Source organism: Sitophilus oryzae, unplaced genomic scaffold (assembly GCF_002938485.1).
Source record: "Sitophilus oryzae breed Bouriz unplaced genomic scaffold, Soryzae_2.0 scaffold_179_pilon_pilon, whole genome shotgun sequence".
NCBI classification, from domain to species: domain Eukaryota; kingdom Metazoa; phylum Arthropoda; class Insecta; order Coleoptera; family Curculionidae; genus Sitophilus; species Sitophilus oryzae.
This window is the reverse complement of record NW_022146501.1, coordinates 5149489-5171360: the sequence shown is the minus strand read 5'-3', so window position 1 is coordinate 5171360 and position 21872 is coordinate 5149489. Positions and strand designations below refer to the sequence as shown.

General features: G+C 33.9%; 1 protein-coding gene across 1 annotated transcript in view; it reads left to right on the top strand.

Moving 5' to 3' along the window:
* Window positions 1-3294: 3294 nt before the first annotated feature.
* Window positions 3295-21872, top strand: part of LOC115882847 — a 42341-nt gene continuing 23763 nt past the window's right edge. Inside the window, exon 1 of the mRNA XM_030901096.1 lies at window positions 3295-3315. The gene's annotated coding sequence lies outside the window, so the exon portion shown is untranslated. The remainder of the gene's footprint in view (window positions 3316-21872) is intronic.

Genomic DNA, 21872 nt, shown 5'->3' with positions numbered 1-21872 from the left:
TCATGGCGGCATTTATCAGCAAGATGAAATAAGTGCCCTCTTTTTCCGATTTTACTGTCCCCATACTATCGTTTAATTTACACACTAATATTTGGAATGAGTTTATTGTCCATCTCTTCCTTTTTCCGATACATCCCATTCTGCCTATCATTGCTGCACTGCACCGACTTTTCTTCATCTCTCTACTTAATTTAGTTAGTACTTCACCCTTGAGAAACAGTCGTCCTCTTCCTCTTGAGAGAAGATGACCTGATATAACCGAAGCTGCTTCCGTTGACGTTGTCCAGTATGCCGAGCTAGTAAGGCCTACTTCATTGCTGACCGCATTAAGCATGTTTATTCGTTCTTGTAGCTCTTCAGGGCTGTTAGCGATTAGGATAATATCATAGTATAAGGAAACTAGTAGTTTTACTCCTTGTCAAATCCTTTGTTCTTTTTCTGCCACTTTATATGACCTTGTTCTCGCCTCCGTAGCCGACGAAGTAGCTGTATAGCCGTGGCACTCGCCATAGTTTCACAGATATGTATTTAGGAAAATATGAGTTCACAATAAAATAAAATAAAAAAAAAGTTCATCGTGTAAAAACTTGCTTGAAAACAGAATATTTTCACATTTCGTGTAGGTAACAATTCTTCTGTATCTGAAAATCTTCTGATGGGAAGAAATGCGGAAAAAATATATAATGACATATTTTTATATTATTATCTATTTCAGAGATTTTCTACGACTTTTTTTTATTTAAAGCAAGTTTAATTTTCTGTAGATAACTGGATTCGGCATAAATTATGCTATAGCACACTGTCTTTATTTAAAGTACACTGCGGTGTTGCCAATCTATTTCTTATTTACTAAAACTTTGGTTATAAACATTATATACGAAAAGTGGTAAAAAACTAGAGTGAATATAACTTTATTAATACTTTGCTATGTTTTCTTAAACATGAAGGATATCGGAATAAATTCGTGTAGAAAAATTTCTTTATCGTATACAGGATATTTTTTATGGCGTCACCAAAATCGTAATATTTAAAAAATGTTGTATCTCATTTTTTTTAAATGCAACACCTTGTATATTATTCTTCTTTCAGATGTAGAATTAAAAGGTGAACATTTTTTGACAAGACAAGATAGACAAAGATCATATTAGGTGGCTTTGAAAAAAATTTACTGTTGAAAGAGCCATATGTAATATAATACTGCGAATCTCTGCGACAGCGGTAAAAATTTAGAAACACTTTAAATCAATAAAAAAATGTTCACTTTTTAATTCTGCATCTGACAGAAAAATAATATACAGAATGTCGCATTTAAAAAAGTTGAGATATACCATTTTAAATATTGCGATTTTGGTGACGCCATAAAAAAATACCCAATATAGAATAATGTATATGGAATGATGTAAAATAATAAAAAAAATCAAACTAACTTTACCATAACTTTTTTTGTGACACCCTGTATATAACAAAATATTTTAGGATACACCTCTTTATAAACCTTGAAACATATGAATAAAACTTTTTTCACATCTTCGACAACGACGACAATATTGGACTTCCTCGCACTAATGGGCCACCCTGTATATTTACGGTGGTTTAAAGCTAGGTGTGGCACTTTTCTTCCCTCAAATATAAACTCAATATTTTGTCTATAATATTTTGAAAATATTGTTATATATTATGACCACTTATAATAAAAAATAAATAAAAAAAACATGAAAAAATACAGTCCACTAAATTTATAAGAGATTATGCTATTATAAAATTCTTTCAATTAAAAAATATGAATAATTTGCGGAGACTTTAGATGTACAAAATATTTACTCTAAAATTGTTTCAAAAACCAATTTATATAAATTACCTCGTAAATTATTATTGAAATGAAAATTTTATGGAAAATCCCCTGACCAAAAAATATTTTCATGTGCATATTTGAGACAACCTGTATATCTAAAAAACTATTTTTAAAATCTGCACATATGCTAAAAAAAATAATAACATTTAATTAATTACATAATATCTCAGCTTCTAAAATAAACAAATATAATTAAATGTTAATTGATAATTACTATCAGCTTGCCGATTTACATCCGATGGAAATCTAAAAAGACTCAAAGAACAATTTTTGAATTATTTCCACAATTAATAGCAGCGCACAGTAAGGCACTCATTTTTTGTCAATCCGTCCCTGTGCTCGGACGCAACGCTCGAACCTCACAGCTCGACGGACCGAATTCAACTGAAACGCTTTGCAACCTGTCAGCTTGCAAAAACTGGCAGAAAATATTTGCGAGAGTGCAACTACTCTTTTCCTTAAACTATGATAATATCATCAGCAGATCTTAGATGATTCAAATATTCCCCGTCTATCTTTAGACCTTTCTTGATTCAATCAGATTTGTTGAAAATTGTCAAAAGTTGCAATCAACAGCTTTGAGGATATTGGTTTGTATCTCTTTGTCTGATTTCTTTGCTTGTGTATAATTCTAGTAAGTCGTGGTATATTTTCATTGTTACTAAAGCTTCTCTCTGTGTTTTGTTGATGCAAGTCGATAGTAAATACTAAAACTAAGTTGAACCCTTATATTTTTATGTCAGATTTATAAATCTTTGCAACCGACATCGAACGGAAACAACGGACATGTGTAGAGAATGGATGATATGAACAGACTTCCAAAACAAGCTATGTAAAGCAAGCTTCCAGAGTAACAAGTTACCTCAAAATCGGAGAAAGCATGAAGACCCAAGAAGACTTTGAGGGAGGGATGATAAAAACAATGAGTGCCAGAAATCCAAGTGCGGGATAATGGAATGACCGAATGACGTGGAAATTAAGCATCGGACAACCGTCACAAGACGTTCTAAACCGATATATCATTATTACTTTTCTACAACTCCCTTCAATTTTTGGGCATTTTGGACTTGAATCGCTAAAAACCCTTCCGACCTGACCGCGCGGTGTGTCAGTCAGGTGCACCAGAAAGAGAACCGTTTAAACCCACCATTAGCACAAGTGAAACGACAACATAAACAAACTGACTGGACCGAGATCGTACAATCTCGACTGCGCGAAAGCGACTTATTAGCGGGAGCGAATAAATCAAGGCCTGCTCAGCGCGATGATGACTCGCACCCGACACGCTTATCTTGGCGTTTTTACGTCGTAAGAGCAGCTAAATAGCGGGCCCGTGTCCATTGGGGCCGTAGGCAATTGTTTTCCAATGGCGGAGGAGCGAGGGGAGCAGGGACGAGGCTGTTCAAGGAGAAGTTTCGACAACGGAGCTGCGCTGGGGCCGTTTTAGCTAGTTTCGAGGTGATGTAAGTGTGTCGATGTGATAAATGCCACGATAAGTACGCGTATTCTGGGCGTAGATCAAGCGAAAGGGTGGGTACTCTGTGTCTCATAGTTGAAAACATTAATATACCAAATTAAAAAATATAGCAATCTTAAAATCTTGAGATTATATCGATGTTAATCTAAAGTTATCCAAACAGGGATGCTCGAAACAATGCTTTGGTCAACATCTTAAAAGAAATGGAGAATGTATAAGATTTGTTCTTGAGCAGTTCCATGAGCAGGATTCTTGAAACACCTAGTTTATTTTGAATCCAGTTCCTGACACAAAACCGTTTTCTAGAAATATCTGCGAGATTTTGATTAAACGTCTCTATTTTTTTTTGTTTAATAATTCGCAAATAGCTGCTACGCCTGCTTGAACAACCTCGTTCGCAGCCATTTTTGGTTGATCAAGTTAAGTTCTGTGTGATAATTCTTAAGTGTGTAAATGTTGCTTAAATCATGTGTGATAAAACATAGTTGGTCATACATTCTATAGATATGCTCTATAGGATTAAGAGGACAAAACCTGTTGAATTGGTGGAGTGCCCTTCTTAAATCGATAAAAATCTCTCTACCCCACTGGATGCATAATATTTTAAGTATTTAGTTTCAAGGGATTTTTTTGCAAACAAAATTGATGGTTTGTAAATTGTAGACTGTATGGGAAAGAAGAAGTTAATCACCGCGATGTTATAGATATATTGTGTCCCCTTTTCTAAAGTTATAACTCATCATATACAGTCCACAAAAAATGACGCTGATGATGTTTTCCCTCCTTAATAAAGTTTACTCCAGGCTAAATAAGCATAAACTATAGACTCATAACATATAAACTCTGAACGTGGGGTAGGTAGATAAAGATCTTGCTCCGCGTTCCTGAGTGGATAAGTGTGAGATGGCCTTTCTTGAGAAGCTGATACATGCTTTCGTATTAGGCAAACGGATTCAAATATAAATAAGGAAGGAAGAGTTAATATTTTTAATTTTTTAAAAAAGTCCTGGCAATGAGCTCTGCTGTTTAGTCCCAGTGAATATCGAACAGCTCTTTATCGAACAGCTCTTCTGGAGCTTGAAAATGCAGTCAAATTGAGTCGCACTACACGTACCCCAGAATGGAAGGGCATATCTGAGGTGCGACTCAAAAAGTGCATAATAAACAGTTCTAGCCACTGCCAAGTTAAGCTCCTTAGGAACAGATCTTAATGCAAAACAGGCAGAGCTTAATTTTTTCGAGAAAGCGTCGATATGCATGTCCCATTTTAGAGAATTGTCTACAACAAGCCCTAAGAATTTTACAGATTTTACGACGTCAATGGTGGTGTTCTTAAGTACAAAAGGCTGCAGCGAGTTTTTATACGACAAAGCTTTAGTTTTAGAAATGTTGAGACTCAGGATGTTCGAATCGCACCAAGATTTAATGGTGATTAAGTCATCTTATGAAGTGCCGTGACGTCCTTGTTGCTCCAAGTGAAGAATGTGTCGTCCGCAGAAAGTAATGTTTATGTTAGCAATGTCGTTAATAAAAAAAGAAACAAAATAGGGCCTAGTACTGAGCCTTGAGGTACTCCACATTCTATTGGCTTGCTAGAACACAACATGGTATCCACCCTCACAAGTTGACTTCTGTTGCTCAGATACGAATTAAACCATTCGAGAGATGTTCCCCTGAACCCATAGTGCTGCAGTTTATTAATTAGGATCTTAGGATTTATACAGTCGAACGCCTTAGAAAAATCACAGAAAATTGTTGCTGTAGAATGATGGTTATTTAGGTTGGAGTAAACTTTATTAAGGAGGGAAAACAAAGCGTCATTTGTGGACTTGTTGCTTAGAAATCCAAATTGATGTTCAGTAAGTATTTTAGGATCTTTAAAGGGACTCAATGCATCCTTACTGATAAATCTGTGCAGATCTGTGGTATGGTCTTACACTGCTGAGCAAAAAAAATAAACTTGGTCATATTTAACCAGTTTTAATGACTTTACAACACTTTTTTGTCATTCCATAAGTCAAAATAATATATCAAAGCATTAAAAACGTATTATTTTTGTCTCGCCCGCAAGTTATTAAATACTGCCTATTTATTTCGTAACGGAGCGAGAAAAAAACGACCAGTCATTATATGCCAAGGCCCCTGTGCCGTACGTCGTCAATATCACACACACACGGCACACAGTCGCCGTTTCAGCGATAACAAAATGGAAAAAATTCCGACGCGATGGGCCCTCGAAACCACCGACTACGTCACGTGAACCGACACATATCTCCACACTCACACAGGCTCACGGTGCGACGCGACGCAACGAGCCGTCGCAGGAATTATCGCCTTCTTCGAACAGAAACCGCGAATAGTTTTGCCATAAAACGATAAATAGGTGAATAATAGGTATCGTTTAAACTGATAATCGATAGCATCATAAAACAGGTTGCACTAAAACAAATCAACTTTTTTAATTTGATTTTACTTAATTGAAATGCTATATGAAAATAATAAAAAACTTTTTTGTACAGGGTGTCTCATTTTGGTTGAAATCATACGGTATCTGAATCATACGGAAGTCTGTTTCTGAGGTACAGGATCTTTTCGAAAATTTTGCAATATGGGACAGCCCGCGTATCTCCGTTATTGTGCATGAATATCGAGAAGGTGAAAACTGATTCTTGTAGAGCTTTTTACGTAGAATACAGTGGCGTAGTGTGTTTTTCTACGAAAAAAATATTTTGGAAAATATGGACTAAAGTTATGTTTTTTCAAATGGAACACGCTGTATATTTATAAATCATATATGACCCGTCTTGCTATGAGCCTCTCAAAAATATATATCACTCTATATTTATTTTCACTATTTACTGCAATATTTAAAATATATTATTTTCTTATTAGTGGGCCGTGATAAATAACAAAAAAATCAAAATTGTATTTGCTAAAATATTCATACAAATATTAAAATTTTATTCGTGATTGACATATTTTACTTTTGAACTGTTACTACTATCTCTGAATATATTTTTCCTCCTTTATAACGGAATTTATTATAACGTGATGGGTTTGTAAATATCTAAATTTTTTGCATTATTAAAGCATTTTCCAGGTGTTCGACATTGTTGTAGTTGCCACGATATATTTCATATTTCAAAAATCCCCAAAAACGAGAAATGACAAATCCGGGAATCAGGGAGGCATCAGGGAATCATATGGGTCCATTGGTTCAAATTCATTGATTTGAGAAATAATAATTTAACAAAATTCTAATATCTTTAAAGTTGTGAAGGGGAGTCCCATCATATTTCACGTATCACGTAAATTAGCTAAAGGAATATCTAAAAGTTTCAGTAGGTTAGCTTCCAAGATTTACAAATAGCGGTAGAGATTTAAGTTTCCCTAATATATAAAGAATTTATTAGTGGCTCCTAAAATAAATCAAGAGGCAGTAAGTAAATCAAGAAGTAATCTCATTGTGAATCAATTTGTAATCAAGTAAATCAAGAGGCAGCAAAACGTCAAATTCTTTAGTTTCTTATATTATCAATTATGGCCTACTAATAAATATGATCTTTTAATATATTTCTTTTAAATATTACAGTAAATAGTGAAAATAAATATAGAGTGATATATATTTTTTAGAAATTTATGACAAGCCAGATTATATAATTTATACATAGGTATACAGGTTGTTCCATTTAAGAAAACATAACATTAGTTCATATCTTTAAAAACATTCTTTTCGTAGAATAACAGACTACGCCACTGTATTCTACGTAAAAAGTTCTACAATAAAGAGTTTTTACCCTCTCGATATACTTTTAACAATAACAGAGATACAGGAGGTGTCCCAAATTGCAAAATTTTCAAAAAGATCCTGTAGCTCGGAAACGAAGAGGGTTATGAAAATTTTGTTTACGGCATCTTCCGTTTGGCAAAAAAGTGGGACAGGTTTGTGCAAACCACACCCTTCTATCTTGACTAATAACGGAGATACCGTATGATTTCAAATATGCATTCTACGGGACACAGTTGTCACCTTTTCGATAAGTTATAAGATAACCGAGATTAAGGGTCAAAGGGGATTCAAAAAATCGCCCTGTATTTCAGGAACTATGAAGGTTAAGACAAATCTACGTGTAGCATCTTTAATTTCATAAAAAAGTAGCAGAGTGATGTGGAAACCGCATCTTTCTATTTTTACTCATAAACGAGAAACCTCATAAAACACACGAAAATGGAACACCCTGTACAGGCTGGGTCAAATTCGACGCTTTTAAATGGAAACACCCTTTTCTATAGGAGATAGACGAAAACTAATATCGGTGTCTGGAGCTCAATTTTCATCAAAAACATGATGGTGAAAACCGCACATCAATATCTGTTACCGTTTCGGAGTTACGGGGTGTTTTTCAAAAATGTGCGTTTTTAACAAATCGCTGTAACTTTTTTGCTATGAAAAATTTTGTATTTCTATAAAAACATTTCCAAAGCACCTTTTTACGTAGAATTTAATGGTTTAAGTATAATTTCTTTAAAATTAATAATTTAAGGGTTATCAACAGAAAAATTGATTTTTTATTTGGAACACCCTCTATATTTTTAATTAACTGAAAAGAATTTAAAATTACCTTTCCAAAAATATAGCACACTTGATATTTTGTTATAATCCCCTTCGAAATACAGAATTTTTAAAGGCTCGCCACTTTTAACTAGTAGGCTTTGGACCCCTTATTGATGATATGCCCTTAATGGAACTCGAAAACATATTTTTCCAGCAAGACGATGCACCGCCTCTGAACGCTGAAGTTATCAGCAAATTTTTGCAGCCAATTTCAAGAATAATTGAATAGCTAACCAAGATCCCAGCCGTCGAGGCCGTCTGACTTAGTGCCCATGGATCTAATCCTATGGATATATTTGCGGAAGAATAAAGGTTCCTTATTCTTCCGTATAATCTAGACATGAATTAGAACTACTTAGCAGTTATGAGAGGGTATCTTTCACCCCACTGAGTTAATGAATTCCGCGAGAAATGTTCAAAAATTGCCCCGTCTGTCCATAACAGAAGACGGTCGTTATGTCGAACACCTGTAGCAAAATCTCATGTCTTGGTTTGCTATTTATTTTTATAGTTATTAGATATACTTTAAATGTGTTGATGTTGGTTAAATATATTTTAAATTGTTATAAAATTCTGCATCTCTCATAGCAAATATTATTTTCGTTTTAATTGATGCTCACAGCTAGAATTTTTTGGCATTAGAGCCGGTGCCGTTCAAAGCCCACTTATTTAAACCGGGCGAATTTTTATATACTCTATATCTCGAAGAGGAATCGAGCAAAATATCAAGTGTGTTATATTTTTGGAAAGGTAATTTTAAATTCTTTTCAATAAATTAAAAATATACAGGGTGTCCCTTATAAAAAATCGAATTTTCTGTTGATAATTCTTAAATTATTAATTTCAAAAAAAAATATACTTAAACCATTAAATTCTACGTAAAAAGGTGCCTTAGAAATGTTTTCATAAAAATACAAAATTTTCCATAGCAAAAAAGTTACAGCGATTTGTTAAAAATGCATATTTTTGAAAAACACTCCGAAACGGTAACAGATATCGATATGCGGTTTTCACCAACTTTTTTTTGACAAAAGTTGAGCTCCAGACACCAATATTAGTTTCTCCTATAGAAAAGGGTGTTTCCATTTAAAAGCGTCGAATTTGACCCACCCTGTACATGCTCTCAATTGATAAATAATTTAGGTTATGATTTTAAAAATAAGTGATTTCCTTGTTTATCTCTTTTATGTAAGATAATTTTAATTTGTTTAAATCACAGTATGTAGCTTTGTTTCAAAACCTCTCGAAAGGTTCTCACGAGTTGATTTTGATTGATCAACTAAAATCGACATCGAAACATCACACATGAGTTATTGTAGTGCATGTTGCCTTCACTCGGGCATCCCTATAATTGAATAGTATAAGTCCAAACTTGTTTATGGATTGTATATGATTCATGTATATCATGATATTTTTTGCACACCTCTATTCTCTTCTGGGTAATAAAAATCAAAGCCTATTGTGGTATATAGATAGATGAATCCTTATTAACCCGAAAATAAACGTCAATCAACGAGATGAACCAAAACCGACGAAAGTTATCCGTTCGTGAAGTGTTTCCAAAAAGACGGTGGCGACAATCGTCCCAAAAACGGGTCATATAGCAACAATTCCTCTGCAAGATCAAAGAACTGTTACTACTGGTTGGTACATATCTATTTGGTTGCCGGAAACAATGGTTGAGTTTCGAAAAACCAACATTCAACGACGAATGATCCTCCACCAAGAAAATGCAAGTACCCACACAGCTCGAAAAACAATTGAGTTTTTAAAGCAAGAAAACATGGAATTGTTGGACCATCCTTCATACACTCCCGATCTAAGTCGTAACGACTTTTTTACTTTTCCAAAAATTAAGAATGAACTGTGTGGTCAACAGTTCCAATCCCCAGAAGATGTCAGCGCCTTCAAACACGCAATTTTGAAGATATCAAGAAGCGAGTGAATTAACTGCTTTCAAAATTGGTTTCAACGGATGCAAAAATTCATTTTCCTGGAGAATACTTCGAAAAACAAAAGTTTTAAAAAGTTATCTCCTGTTTTTTTCTATCTATGTATGCAAAATGTAAAAGACAACCCTCGCGGCCTCGTACAGAAAACCTCCGGGGGAATATTTTCATTACTATTTAACCGAAAACTAACAAAATAAAAAATACAGAAAAAGTTAAGATCGAGTTTACAGATTCTCGCACGTCAAAAATCAATTAACGCTATTTTGTGGTGCCATAACTCTAAATTAGAAAAAACTTTGTAGCGGTATGCGGTATTGAACTTTTTGCCCCTATCTTTCTATAGTAATGCAACACTTCCCTTACTCTGTATAATATAGGTAACATATTATTTTAAATCAAACAAATTTATGTGAGTGAAAATTGTAAAATTTAATGAAAATTATTGATTTTTCTAGTGATACATCAGACCAATTAAACAAACTTTATTTCTGACCTTTAACTTTGTGGTTGGCTTTATTATAGATAAGATTGTAACCCCTAATTTCGTAGAAAAGGCTGTTTTTTGCTAAGTGCATACCGGATTGAGTTAAACAACAAAAATGTGATTGGTTCACTGACTTTGCGTCATTTTATGATCCTTATTTAACCACCAAATTTCATCAGTTATCTGTAATAACAAAATTATGTTCAATATTTATTGTTAAAATATTATTTCATCTTTTTTTATATTTATACCGTATGATCAAAACCTGGGCTAAAAAATTCTGAGTTGGTAAATATTCAAAAAAAAGATGTTAGTAACAGATAAATGAACTGGTTAAAAAATCGAAATCAAACTACTTAGTAGACAATTAATTCAAATAGATTTGGAAATATTTAACATTTTCAGAACTACTTAATTTAAATAATCGAGTGACATTATAAACACACCACATTTAAAGTTTGTTCTTTAATTATGTAATGTCTACGGGGTGATAAAAAAATAGTAGTTATGAAATTTAAAGGAGAGTTTTTAAAACAAAATCCTCCTCCGAATTTATTAATTTCCTTTTCCATAGTAAATTTATAAAAATGTAAAAAAGGGTTTTGATTAGAAATAGAGTGTATTTAGGCATCATTTGATTGCGCAACTTTATTTTCTTTATTTAAGCTTTTCAGCGATATAAGCTTATAATATGCTTTTTTCGGAAAATTACTGAGTTATAGCCAATTCTTATCATTTTTAAACAGTTTCACTTAGTCATGGAAACAAGTTCAATCCTCGTTACTCTCAGAAATGTGAAACTGTCACATCCAAGCTTTGTAAATTAAAATAAACAAAAATTGAAAATATGAATTTTTAGTAGGATTTTTGATTCAACTTTTCTTGGCGGTGAACGTTACTTACGATTTTTAGAGAACGGTTTCAAGACATGTTAGAAAAGTTAAATTTAGATACTCTCGCATCAATAGAGTGGTTCCAACATGACGTTCATTATGACTTATGACACACTCCCCCATAATGAAAGAAATGTTAAGAATTATTTATATTGTAATTATGCAAACTCAGGGATAGGAAGAGGTGGACCAATCGCATGGGCCACCTCGATCACCTGACCTATCCATTTTAGATTTTTTTTATGCGGTATGGTTAACAACAAGGTTTACAAAAGAACTTATGAATTAAGAGAGGCACTCGAAGAGGCGGTACGGGAGAAGTTTAAGTCAACTGGTCGTTATGTGTGAATAGCTAGCAATTCAGTTTTAAAAAGATGCATTTATGTACTTAAAACAATGGGGGATTTTTGAACATTTTCTAAAATAAATTCATATTTACAAATTTCGTTTATTTTAATTTACAAAGTTTCGATGTGACAGTTTCACATTTCTGAGAGCAACGACGATTGAACTTGTTTCCATGGCTAAGTGAAATTGTTTAAAAATTAAAAGAATTGGCTATAGCTCAGTAATTTTTCGAAAAAAGCATATTATAGCTTATTTCGCTGAAAAGATTAAAAAATGGCGCCTTTTATGAAGTCATGGCCAACTATGGTTTCCATTTAAAAAAATATGTTTGTGTCATAAGTCAAAAATGACAAACTTTACAAAAAAAAAACAAAGAACACAAACTCATTAGGGATATGATTATCTACAACTTTTATCTGAAAACTTTTTGTCTAAAATAGATTATAATGGAATTAGAAACAATTTTTAAAATAGCCAAAAAAATTTTTTTTTACATATCTAGTAAGCCAAAAACTTTTTCAAATACTATCTGAAAAGCGCATATTTCTGACCCCACAAAACTGCAATTCTTTCTCCATTTAACTAACTCTCTATCTCCAGTAGTTTCTGAGACACCCATAGAGAACATCGTAGGAAACTCACCCTGTAGATGAATCAAGAATCAAAGTCTCTATAATGTTGTGTTTGTAAATATTCGAAAACACTTTAATTTGTATGAAGTTTTGAGTCATCTATACATATAAAACATTAAACAATGGTTCTGACTAGCGCTATTTGGGTTGTAAAATCATATATAAATTCGATGATAACTTTATATATAATTTTTTGTTTAAATTCTATACTTTATTTCGTGGAATTCCGAACTCGATAAATATGTTATTATTGCCTTGTGAATTTGTTTAGATTACAAGCCTTATCTGTAGTTAAATGCCCAAAGTGTAACCACTTACATGCGCTATTTTTGGTCGAAACATAATTACTAAAGAAACCTCTACAATACTTACGTTATAGTAGTGTTTAAATTACTTATAATAGTACATTTTTATACACTTTAAACAATACAAAACTGTATTTTTTAAAGGTAAATGTATGATTCGAATAAAATGAATGAGAGACTTATTAAAAAAAACCATTAAGATAATATAAAAGTATAACATATTTATGTCCGCTGACTATTGAGGAGTGTCTTGTAATAATAATTAAAACAGGATTTTTTAAGCGAGAGTGTCAAAAGTTGACATATGATATGTCATTCTATTCAGAGTGTCATTTTCTATCGAATAAAGTAAAAAAATACCGAGGGCGCCATTTAAAAATCAAAAGTTGTAGTCGTTTCCTGTGAAACAGGAAGTGACTGAAAACAATTGAATACATCAATCAATCCTGGTTTATGTTAAGCTGCGTATAAATATGTAGAGACGAGTGCGAGAGACACCCGAGACGAGTCAACCTCAAGCGGATTTGAGGTTGACTCGTCATATTGGGACGGGGTCTGAGCTTCGAGCCGAGCCTATGCCCAGCCGGACGGCGTTGTCTCCGTTTTTTCCGGAGCCTTTGGCGAACCATCAAAAGGATTGGGGCGTCTATTTAACCAGTGGCGTATACACCGCGGCTCCGCGGAACAATTGCTTCGAGTCTCAAGGGGCACGGATTCCACTTTCCACATCCCATTTTTATATAAAAATAAATATTCTTTCCTTTATTTGTAATAATGTTAATAATGCATCCTAGCTAGAAAGATGCAATTTTGTCTTCTCTAAAATAGTATAGGTAAGTTCGCCAAAGTAGGTAAATCTCATATACAAAGATTTATTAGTGATTTCCTTTATAAAAACATGAAAATTTTATGAAAAATGAATAAACGTAATGAACTTTTCGTCGAGTTATTAACGGCTCAAACGTAAATTATGCGCTATTTCTGCTGAACGGAATTAAAGATGTAAAACAAGCTTCTTTACATATAGGATACATCGAAGATAAGAGAGGCAAATCGAGTCTGTTGAAAAAGGTGGCCATGCTCTCAGAAGTTTCTTACGGTACTCTCATAAATAAAGGGAATCCACAAAGAAAGGAACGATTCGATATAGAAAAATCCAGAAATTTGAACTATCCAGACTACTAAGAAACTTAATTTATGGCAAATATGAAAATAATAAGTTCCCGCCATAGAAATAATTAAAAAAAAACTCTCCGAGCTTTAAAAAAACCCTGTTCAGAAAGCACATTACGGCGAAGGTTTAAAAAACTGGGAATTAGATTTAAAATTATATACATAATAATATTTTAAAAATTATTAATAAGCGTGCTGCAATGATGGAAAGCCATAGAATAATAATGTGGCGAATTGAATACCTTGAAAAAATATACAACTTTAGAAATGAAGAAATGCAGATATAATATTTACAATATATGTTCCAGGTTAGTTATTGGCATTTAAATGTAGATTTTTAAATTAATAATTTAAATCTTAATTACTTAAATTTCTAATTTTTTAAATAAATAAAGTCGAATTAGGTCTTATCTTACAGCGCTTGCAGATGGAACGGAGCGTCCGCGAGTTCGAGCAAGTACCATGAGCTTATATGAACAATTTCACCTGGGTCGCGTATGCTACGTCCGGATGAGCTATCTTGAAAAAACATCCGTGCGGACGCTAAGCTTGATTTTCATGCATCCGTTGTCGGACGATACGATGATACGATATTAATTTTATTGGTTGAATTTAAAGGCTTCGACTGGTTAGCCGTTTCTAACCAATCAAAGTCTTTAAATTCAACCAATAAAATTAATATCGTATCATCGTATCGTCGGATAACGGATGCATGAAAATCAAGCTTTATGCATCCAGGAACAAACCTGATGAAGACATTCTCGCACGTTTTTTAATTGCTTCCATTTTTGAAAAGTTTTGTATTCCTTTTCATAAGTTATTCGGGATTTAAATGGAAGTAGTTTGGATATGGTGTTGGTGGTGTATCAGCTTGAATATCTGTTGGTAATTTACTTATTTCGTTTTGAGCCATTTCTGGCTCCAATTCAATCAGCAATCGGCACGAAAGAGAGTTAAAAAATATTGACTCAAAACTGACAACTAAAGAGACAGCTTTATTTATTTGTCAAATTACATAGAAACCAACGCCAACCCAGCACAATATTTTTTCTACTAGTAATAAATTCCTTGAAATAAAAATTTCTGAATATTTTTTGAAACGTAACTCGCTATGGAAAAAATATTGTTTTATACACGACGACAAAATTGCATTATATCGTCTTGTATAAAAAGTAACTAAAAATAAAAATAAAAATCCGATTAAAATTTTTAAAAAATCGATTTTTTTTATTTAAAAAAAAATCATGATTTTTTTGCACCCTGGTTTAAATTTAAATGCCCATTTCACAGTTCTGTGACAGTTTTACAGATTATCGATTTTATGTTCTTTTTGCATACAACCCTCCTAAATTGTACCAGATAATTTGACTTGTCCTCAGATGCAAACGACATTGATCATCATTTCTTAAAACTCCAATGTTCAACTAAATGTGCCATTGCTTTGGCCAGAAATTTGGTAATTAATTAAGATGGCCACCGATTGCCGTGAAATCTACTACTACGCTGCGTTATCTAAAAAGGTTCCATCGGCTCGGTTTCAGCAGGCCCCGCAGAAGAAAAAAAGGCCTTCCGATATTTAGATCAATGCCAAACGGTGCGTCGTCGCCGGCAGGCTAAAGCCAGGCCAAGGTGAAAGTTAACCTACCAAAACTAAGAGATTTTTTCTTCCATTCTGCTGCTACTGCTACGCCTGTCTCGGTGTCGTTCTGTTGTCTGCAATTAGTTCTCGAGTCTCCTCGGCGGTTTTTACGCTTTGCGGTTTCTAATTCGAAGGATCCTTTAGTTCTTACCTCGGATTTTGTCATCTTTTCCGTCTATTTTGGAGATGTTTTCTTTTATTTTTCATTGATATAATTTAATTTCCTCAGGTACACAAAAAATACCTCACAACGAAGACATCATCATCATTTCCAGCTTATTCAACCATTTCCATTATGGTGTAGCCTCCCTCACGTATTTAGATACTCTGTAGTTGGACCCATTGTTGTTTATTATTATTGGCTATGTGGTCCCAAGTTATCCCTGATAATTTCCTAATATCCCATCTCAGGTTTGGTCTTCTTCTAGGTCTCTTAATCCCTAGTGGGTACCATGCTGTAATTTTTGTAGTCCATCTGTTGTGCGTCCTTCTTCCAGGTGTCCTGCCCATTGCCAATTGAGGGATTTGATTCTGTGGATGACATCTATTACTGGTTTCAAGTTCACACACACCCTGTACAAGGAAATAACACTGTAGAGAAACGCCAAATCGAAAAATTCTGTATTTTTTTCTCTCAATATTAAGGGGCCGCCCTATGCCTGAGACAATCCGACCTGTAAGGCTTATTGTGTTTGTCCCCTTTCTGTGTTTATGCAGGTTCTTGATAGGATGGGAGTATATTTCCGGTTCTACTCTTACTCTCCCAAACAGTAAGTGTCGCTTGTGGTTCAGAGCCTCGCATTGGAATGTTGTGTGCTCCGCTGTTTCTTCGGGATCTTTATCGCAGAGTCTAAAGCAAAGACTTCCTTGATACATATTAAGCTTGTTCACGTAGCACTTGACACCCATATATCCTCTCAAGATATCTGTTGTAGTTCGCACTTTATTCCTGCTAGGCATTAGCAATTCCTTTGTGGTTTTAGAATAAGATTATTGGACGAATGCTTTCAGTGAACAGTCTGCATTTCTCTGAAAAAATCTATATGACCCCCTTCTTATTTTTAATTACCTGAATTTTTTGATTATTTAACCAAAAACGCATACTATAGTTTGACAGATTTCTTTTCCGATTCGCATATCTCACTCTTTAGTTTGGTTTGTAGTAACTGTAATATAGTGTGGACTTTTGAGTTAGTTGCTACTACTCATATAGTGCGGTTAGAAAGACTATTTATTTAAATTGAATAGTAATTTTCGAATCATACATTTTATATCTTTTTTCTGTCAAGTGTTACTCTCGTTTGTTTTCCTTATTTAAGTGTATTTAAGTTTTGTATTTTGCTATTTTCACAATGTTCCATGCCTACGGGCTCTTGTAACTTTTGCATGGTAAATTGGAACAAATAAATGAATATCTATCTATCTATCCATATTTACCCTGTATATACGCTATTGCTAATTCGCTTTTCTGAAAAGTAACATACATAAATTATATTATTTCGCAATTAGTTGGTTAAATTTATTTTGTTTTATGTAATTCAAAGGAAAAAAAAACAGAACTGATTAAAAAATAAACTCCTGGACAAAATTATCGCACCACTTAGCTTTTAGAGAATTACTTTTTTTAAGAGAAATAAAAAAAATAGAATAATTAACATTGTTAACTGTGCATTATTTATTAGCAAAAAAGAATCATATTCTATTCAACAAAACGAGATTTAATTAACTAAATGCATTTTTAGGAAAAAAATAGATTTTTAATAATTTCAAATTCAATACAAAAACAAAACAATAGCCCCAAGAACAACCGTAATGGATTATTAGTATCGTGTGTTGCCACCTCTAACTGCAATAACCTCTTGAAGTCTTCGTGGCATTCCTCTTATCAAATTTTGGAAAGTTTCCTGTGGAATGTTCTCCCACTCATCACGCGCAGCCTGTTCCAGTTCAGCTAATATCCTGGGAGGAGGATTTCTTTGTCGAATACGCAATTTTTACATGTCCCAGACATGTTCTATTGGATTCATGTCGGGGCTGCGTGGCGGCCAGTCTAAAGTTGTAATTCCCACGTCATTAAGGTATTGAATAACATCCAAAGCCACGTGAGGCCGAGCATTATCATGCATTAGTAAGAAATCCGCTCCTATGAACGGCGCAAATGGAACTACATGTTCTTCAAGAGAGGATCTCCAACACATATCTGCATGCATTAAGGGCAGGGGTAGGTAGAGGCACTAACTCCGTACAGGCATCGTAGGCGATGCCTCTCCAAAACATAAGACTTCCTCCAGCAAATGGTTCCCTTGGAGATGGCATGCTTGGGCAAATCGTTCACCGTCTCTTCTCCAGACTCTACAATGACCGTTTGGTGATCGCAATCCAATTCTCGTCTCGTCAGTCATTTAAATTCCATCCCGAGTATTGTCTTGCAAATCTTAAACGACTGACACGGTGTGTTGTCTAGTGAGGAGAGGTCCAGTTGCCGACCTTCTGTTACTTAAATTCGCTCAATGGAAGCGTCTTCTAACTGTACGATCTGAAATATTGATATGGCATACTTCCCTAATCAAATTGTTTAAGCTACGGCTGCTAGATGTTCTGTTTCTTAGAACAATGTGGCGCAAAAAATTGTCATCTCTTTGAGAAGTAGCTCTATGTCGTCCTTGTCCTGGTCTTCTTGTATAAGTTCCGGTCTCCCAAAACGCTACACAGCTGTTATAACCGTTGTGTGATGCACGCCTAAAACGCCACCCACGTAACGGTAACTTCGACCTTCTCCAACTAAAGTTATTGCTTGGACAGGTTCATTTTCAATCAGATGACGTGACGCTCTATCCATACTCAATAGATGGAATGGTTTATGTTTCACAACCGTAATTTTTTAATATCACCTTAAACAGTACGAAGTACTACTGAAACTGCCTTAGGTACATGTAGGGAAAAATGCAAAATAAGGAATTTCAATAATTCAGAAAAAATTGACCTTAGACACCAAAATAAAGTGTAAACATTGTTTTTTTCCAGTTCTGTTTTTCGCACGAGCAAAAATAAACTCCTATTTTAATTGTTTTAATTGATATTTATTATTTTCTTGAAGAAATAAGCCGTGGTGCGATAATTTTGTCCAGGAGTGTATATATTTCTTAAAAATTCTATTTTTTTTCTTCAAAAAATGGCCCTCCTCCCCGAACAAGAAATCCTCCTCCCAGGATATTAGCTGAAATGGAACACGCTGCGCGTGAGGAGTGGGAGAACATTCCACAGGAAACTTTCCAAAATTTGATAAGAGGAATGCTACGAAGACTTCAAGAGGTTATTGCAGTTAGAGGTAGCAACACACGATACTAATAATCCATTACGGTTGTTCTTGGGGCTATTGTTTTATTTTTGTATTGAATTTGAAATTATTAAAAATCTATTTTTTCCCTAAAAATGCATTTAGTTAATTAAATCTCGTTTTGTTGAATAGAATATGATTCTTTTTTTGCTAGGCTTTTTTGCTAGGCATGGAACATTGTGAAAATAGCAAAAAACAAAACTTAACACTTAATATAAGACACAAATAAATACACTTAAATAAGGAAAACAAACGAGAATAACACTTGACAGAAAAAAATATAAAATGTATGATTCGAAAATTTCTATTCAGTTTAAATAAATAGTCTTCCTAACCGCACTATATGAGTAGTAGCAACTAACTCAAAAGTCCACACTATATTACAGTTACTACAAACCAAACTAAAAAGTGAGATGTGCGAATCGGAAAAGAAATCTGTCAAACTATAGTATGCGTTTTTGGTTAAATAATCAAAAAATTCAGGTAATTAAAAATAAGGAGGGAGTCATATAGGATTTTTCAGAGAAATGCAGACTGTTCACTGAAAGCATTCGTCCAAGAATCTTATTCTAACTGCTGATAAAACATTTATCTCTTCTAGTTCTTTTTGTTGCTACAATGAGGTGTTTCTCAAAGTTGTAGATTCTTCGTTCCAAGCTCCTCTTCCTGAACTGATAATTCTCTCTGTATTATTTCCGTCAATAACCTTTGGTTGTGGAAGCAAAAATCGTTTCTCTCTTCCAATAAAAAAAATGACACATAATATGTTTAGAAAGATATAATATAAATCAAAACAATAATTAGGTTTAATATTCACTTTTTACTCAGATTTACGCATAAATTGGTTCTCGTACTACTACGAAAACAACAACAACCGTAAAATAACATCCTATTCCACGAACTAAGGCCCCTCGGGTATTTTTCCTTCGCTACACTATGCGCAACAGGCCGCCAAGGCCGATATCCTCCCCCTGTCCCGGTCCCCCCTTTCGATTACCACACCGTCAAGTACCGCGAACCGCGTAAGTACCTGTTTGGCGCTGCTGCGGGAAAACCAACGGCCGATGGGCGCGCCCCCTTCCACCGGCCGAGGCATCGCATCAGCGTTCGAAAGTGGAAAGGAAAAAACGACCTTAAACACTTTTTAATTGGCCGAAGAGAGACCTAATGACCTCATTTTCAGCGAACTGCCTGTTTGGCGTCGTCATAGGGGAGTTTTCGAACGACGCGACGCCAATACTTGTTTTGTAACAAATATTGTAGAATTGTTCTTAGAATTCATAATAAAGATCGACGGCCGAATTTAGAAAAAGAAAGACGATGATTGCAGCTCAAAGACGAAACGTCAGCCACCCTGGATTTTTTCAAATAATAAAGATCTACTGACGCAAAATCATAAAAATTAAAATATCTAGGAAAATTTTATCTGAGGGGTAGGCAACCTTAATAATATTTTGAAGATATATAAATTCCCCATTGAACACCGGAATAACATACTGGGCGTTCCATTTAAAATAAAGGAGTAACTTGCTTTTAAAAGTGACTAAAGTTCCATATTATTTTTGTTTCACTCTGTATAACTTTTCGGGTCAAATTTTAATTTGGTTTAACATACAATGTTTACTGTAATTAAATATCAGGCTATACAAGGTCAACTAAAATTTAGGTATCTGTTATCGAAATTTAAAATTTACTCTTCATTTTCACAAAATGTGAAATATGTCAAAATCCTTAGATTTTAGGCATATGCTTCTTTAATAAAACTAACCTTTATTTTTTCCTAGAATCCGAAAATCAATTAATATATAGGGTGTTCCATTAGAAAAAACACAACTTTGATTTGATGTGTAACTTTTTGGGGACACCCTGTATAATTGTATATATTTTCTGTAGAACAAAAAAAGTACTATGGGATATGAAATTTTTTTTATATTTATTCAAATAATCTTCGGAAGTATTCTAGTTTTCGAGATTCCTCATATAGTTTTTCTCATGTAAGATTTTCCATGATGCCGGAAAACGATACTTTATATCTATCAAAACTATAATTTTCCAGTCCTATTTCTATTCGGCTTTTGTAATGCTCAAAAATAGACATATGCTAGCACGGCTGACGTCCGAGGTTCGAATCCCAGATAACGCAAAATTTTCGGCCGTTTAAAAATAGGCACTATTTAAAATATAAATAACTTACGGCCTAGAATATCGTGCCAATTTTTCAGAATGATATAGATACAGATACTATAAATAGGTTCTATCTATATCTACCTATTTTAAGATAATATATTCACCAAGCCCCTTTTTTAAAATTTAGTAGGTAGGTATACTGAAAATATCTACACCTTTATTCTGAAATATTTTTTACGATTATTTATGGGACAGTAAAGAACAAAATACATTATTAAAAAAATTGCTTCTAAAGAAATCCAAAAAGTTGATAATTTTTTGGAATTGAAAAAAATTTGGAAAATGTATACAGTAAAAAAAGTAAACTGTATGCTGAGACATTTTACATATATGTTAGAGTTTTTAGTGTTAACTCCTGTGGTGCCAGGACTACATCTTCTTTTCGTTCTTCAGTTTCATTCTTATGATCCAATTCTTTAAATTCTTCTTCAGTGTGTTCAACAATATGTTATTCAAGTAGATCATTTACATCTTCCTGATGCAAATCAGCAAGTTCTATAGTTTGATGTCTGATACCAAGCACCTACGCGTGGGAAAATTTCTGATCATATAGGGACAATATATCAATATTACCGTTTCTTATCGTATTTTACAACTCGATAACTCGTAGATTTGTTCTCGTATTGAGTTACATACAGGGTGGCCCATCGAAAACGTTCCGCAAGGCATAACGGCCAGAGTATTTATTTTTTCAAAAAATCCAAAAACACGTCAATTTTGTTTGTGAGGGGGACAACTTTTGCCCCAAAAACGATTGCAAAATATTCGACCCTCTAAGCGGGGGTGTCATCCCCCAACTTTTTTGTCATTGAGAAAATATGAAGGATTGAAATTTGAAAAGTTTATTTAAACATTTATCAGAGTAAATGATAATTAAGGATAAATTCGACCAATTTGATGTTTTTTCTTATTATTTCTAGATGTTTACGCATTTTTTCACTTGCCACAACATTGAACGATCAGGTGCGGTAGTTGCTA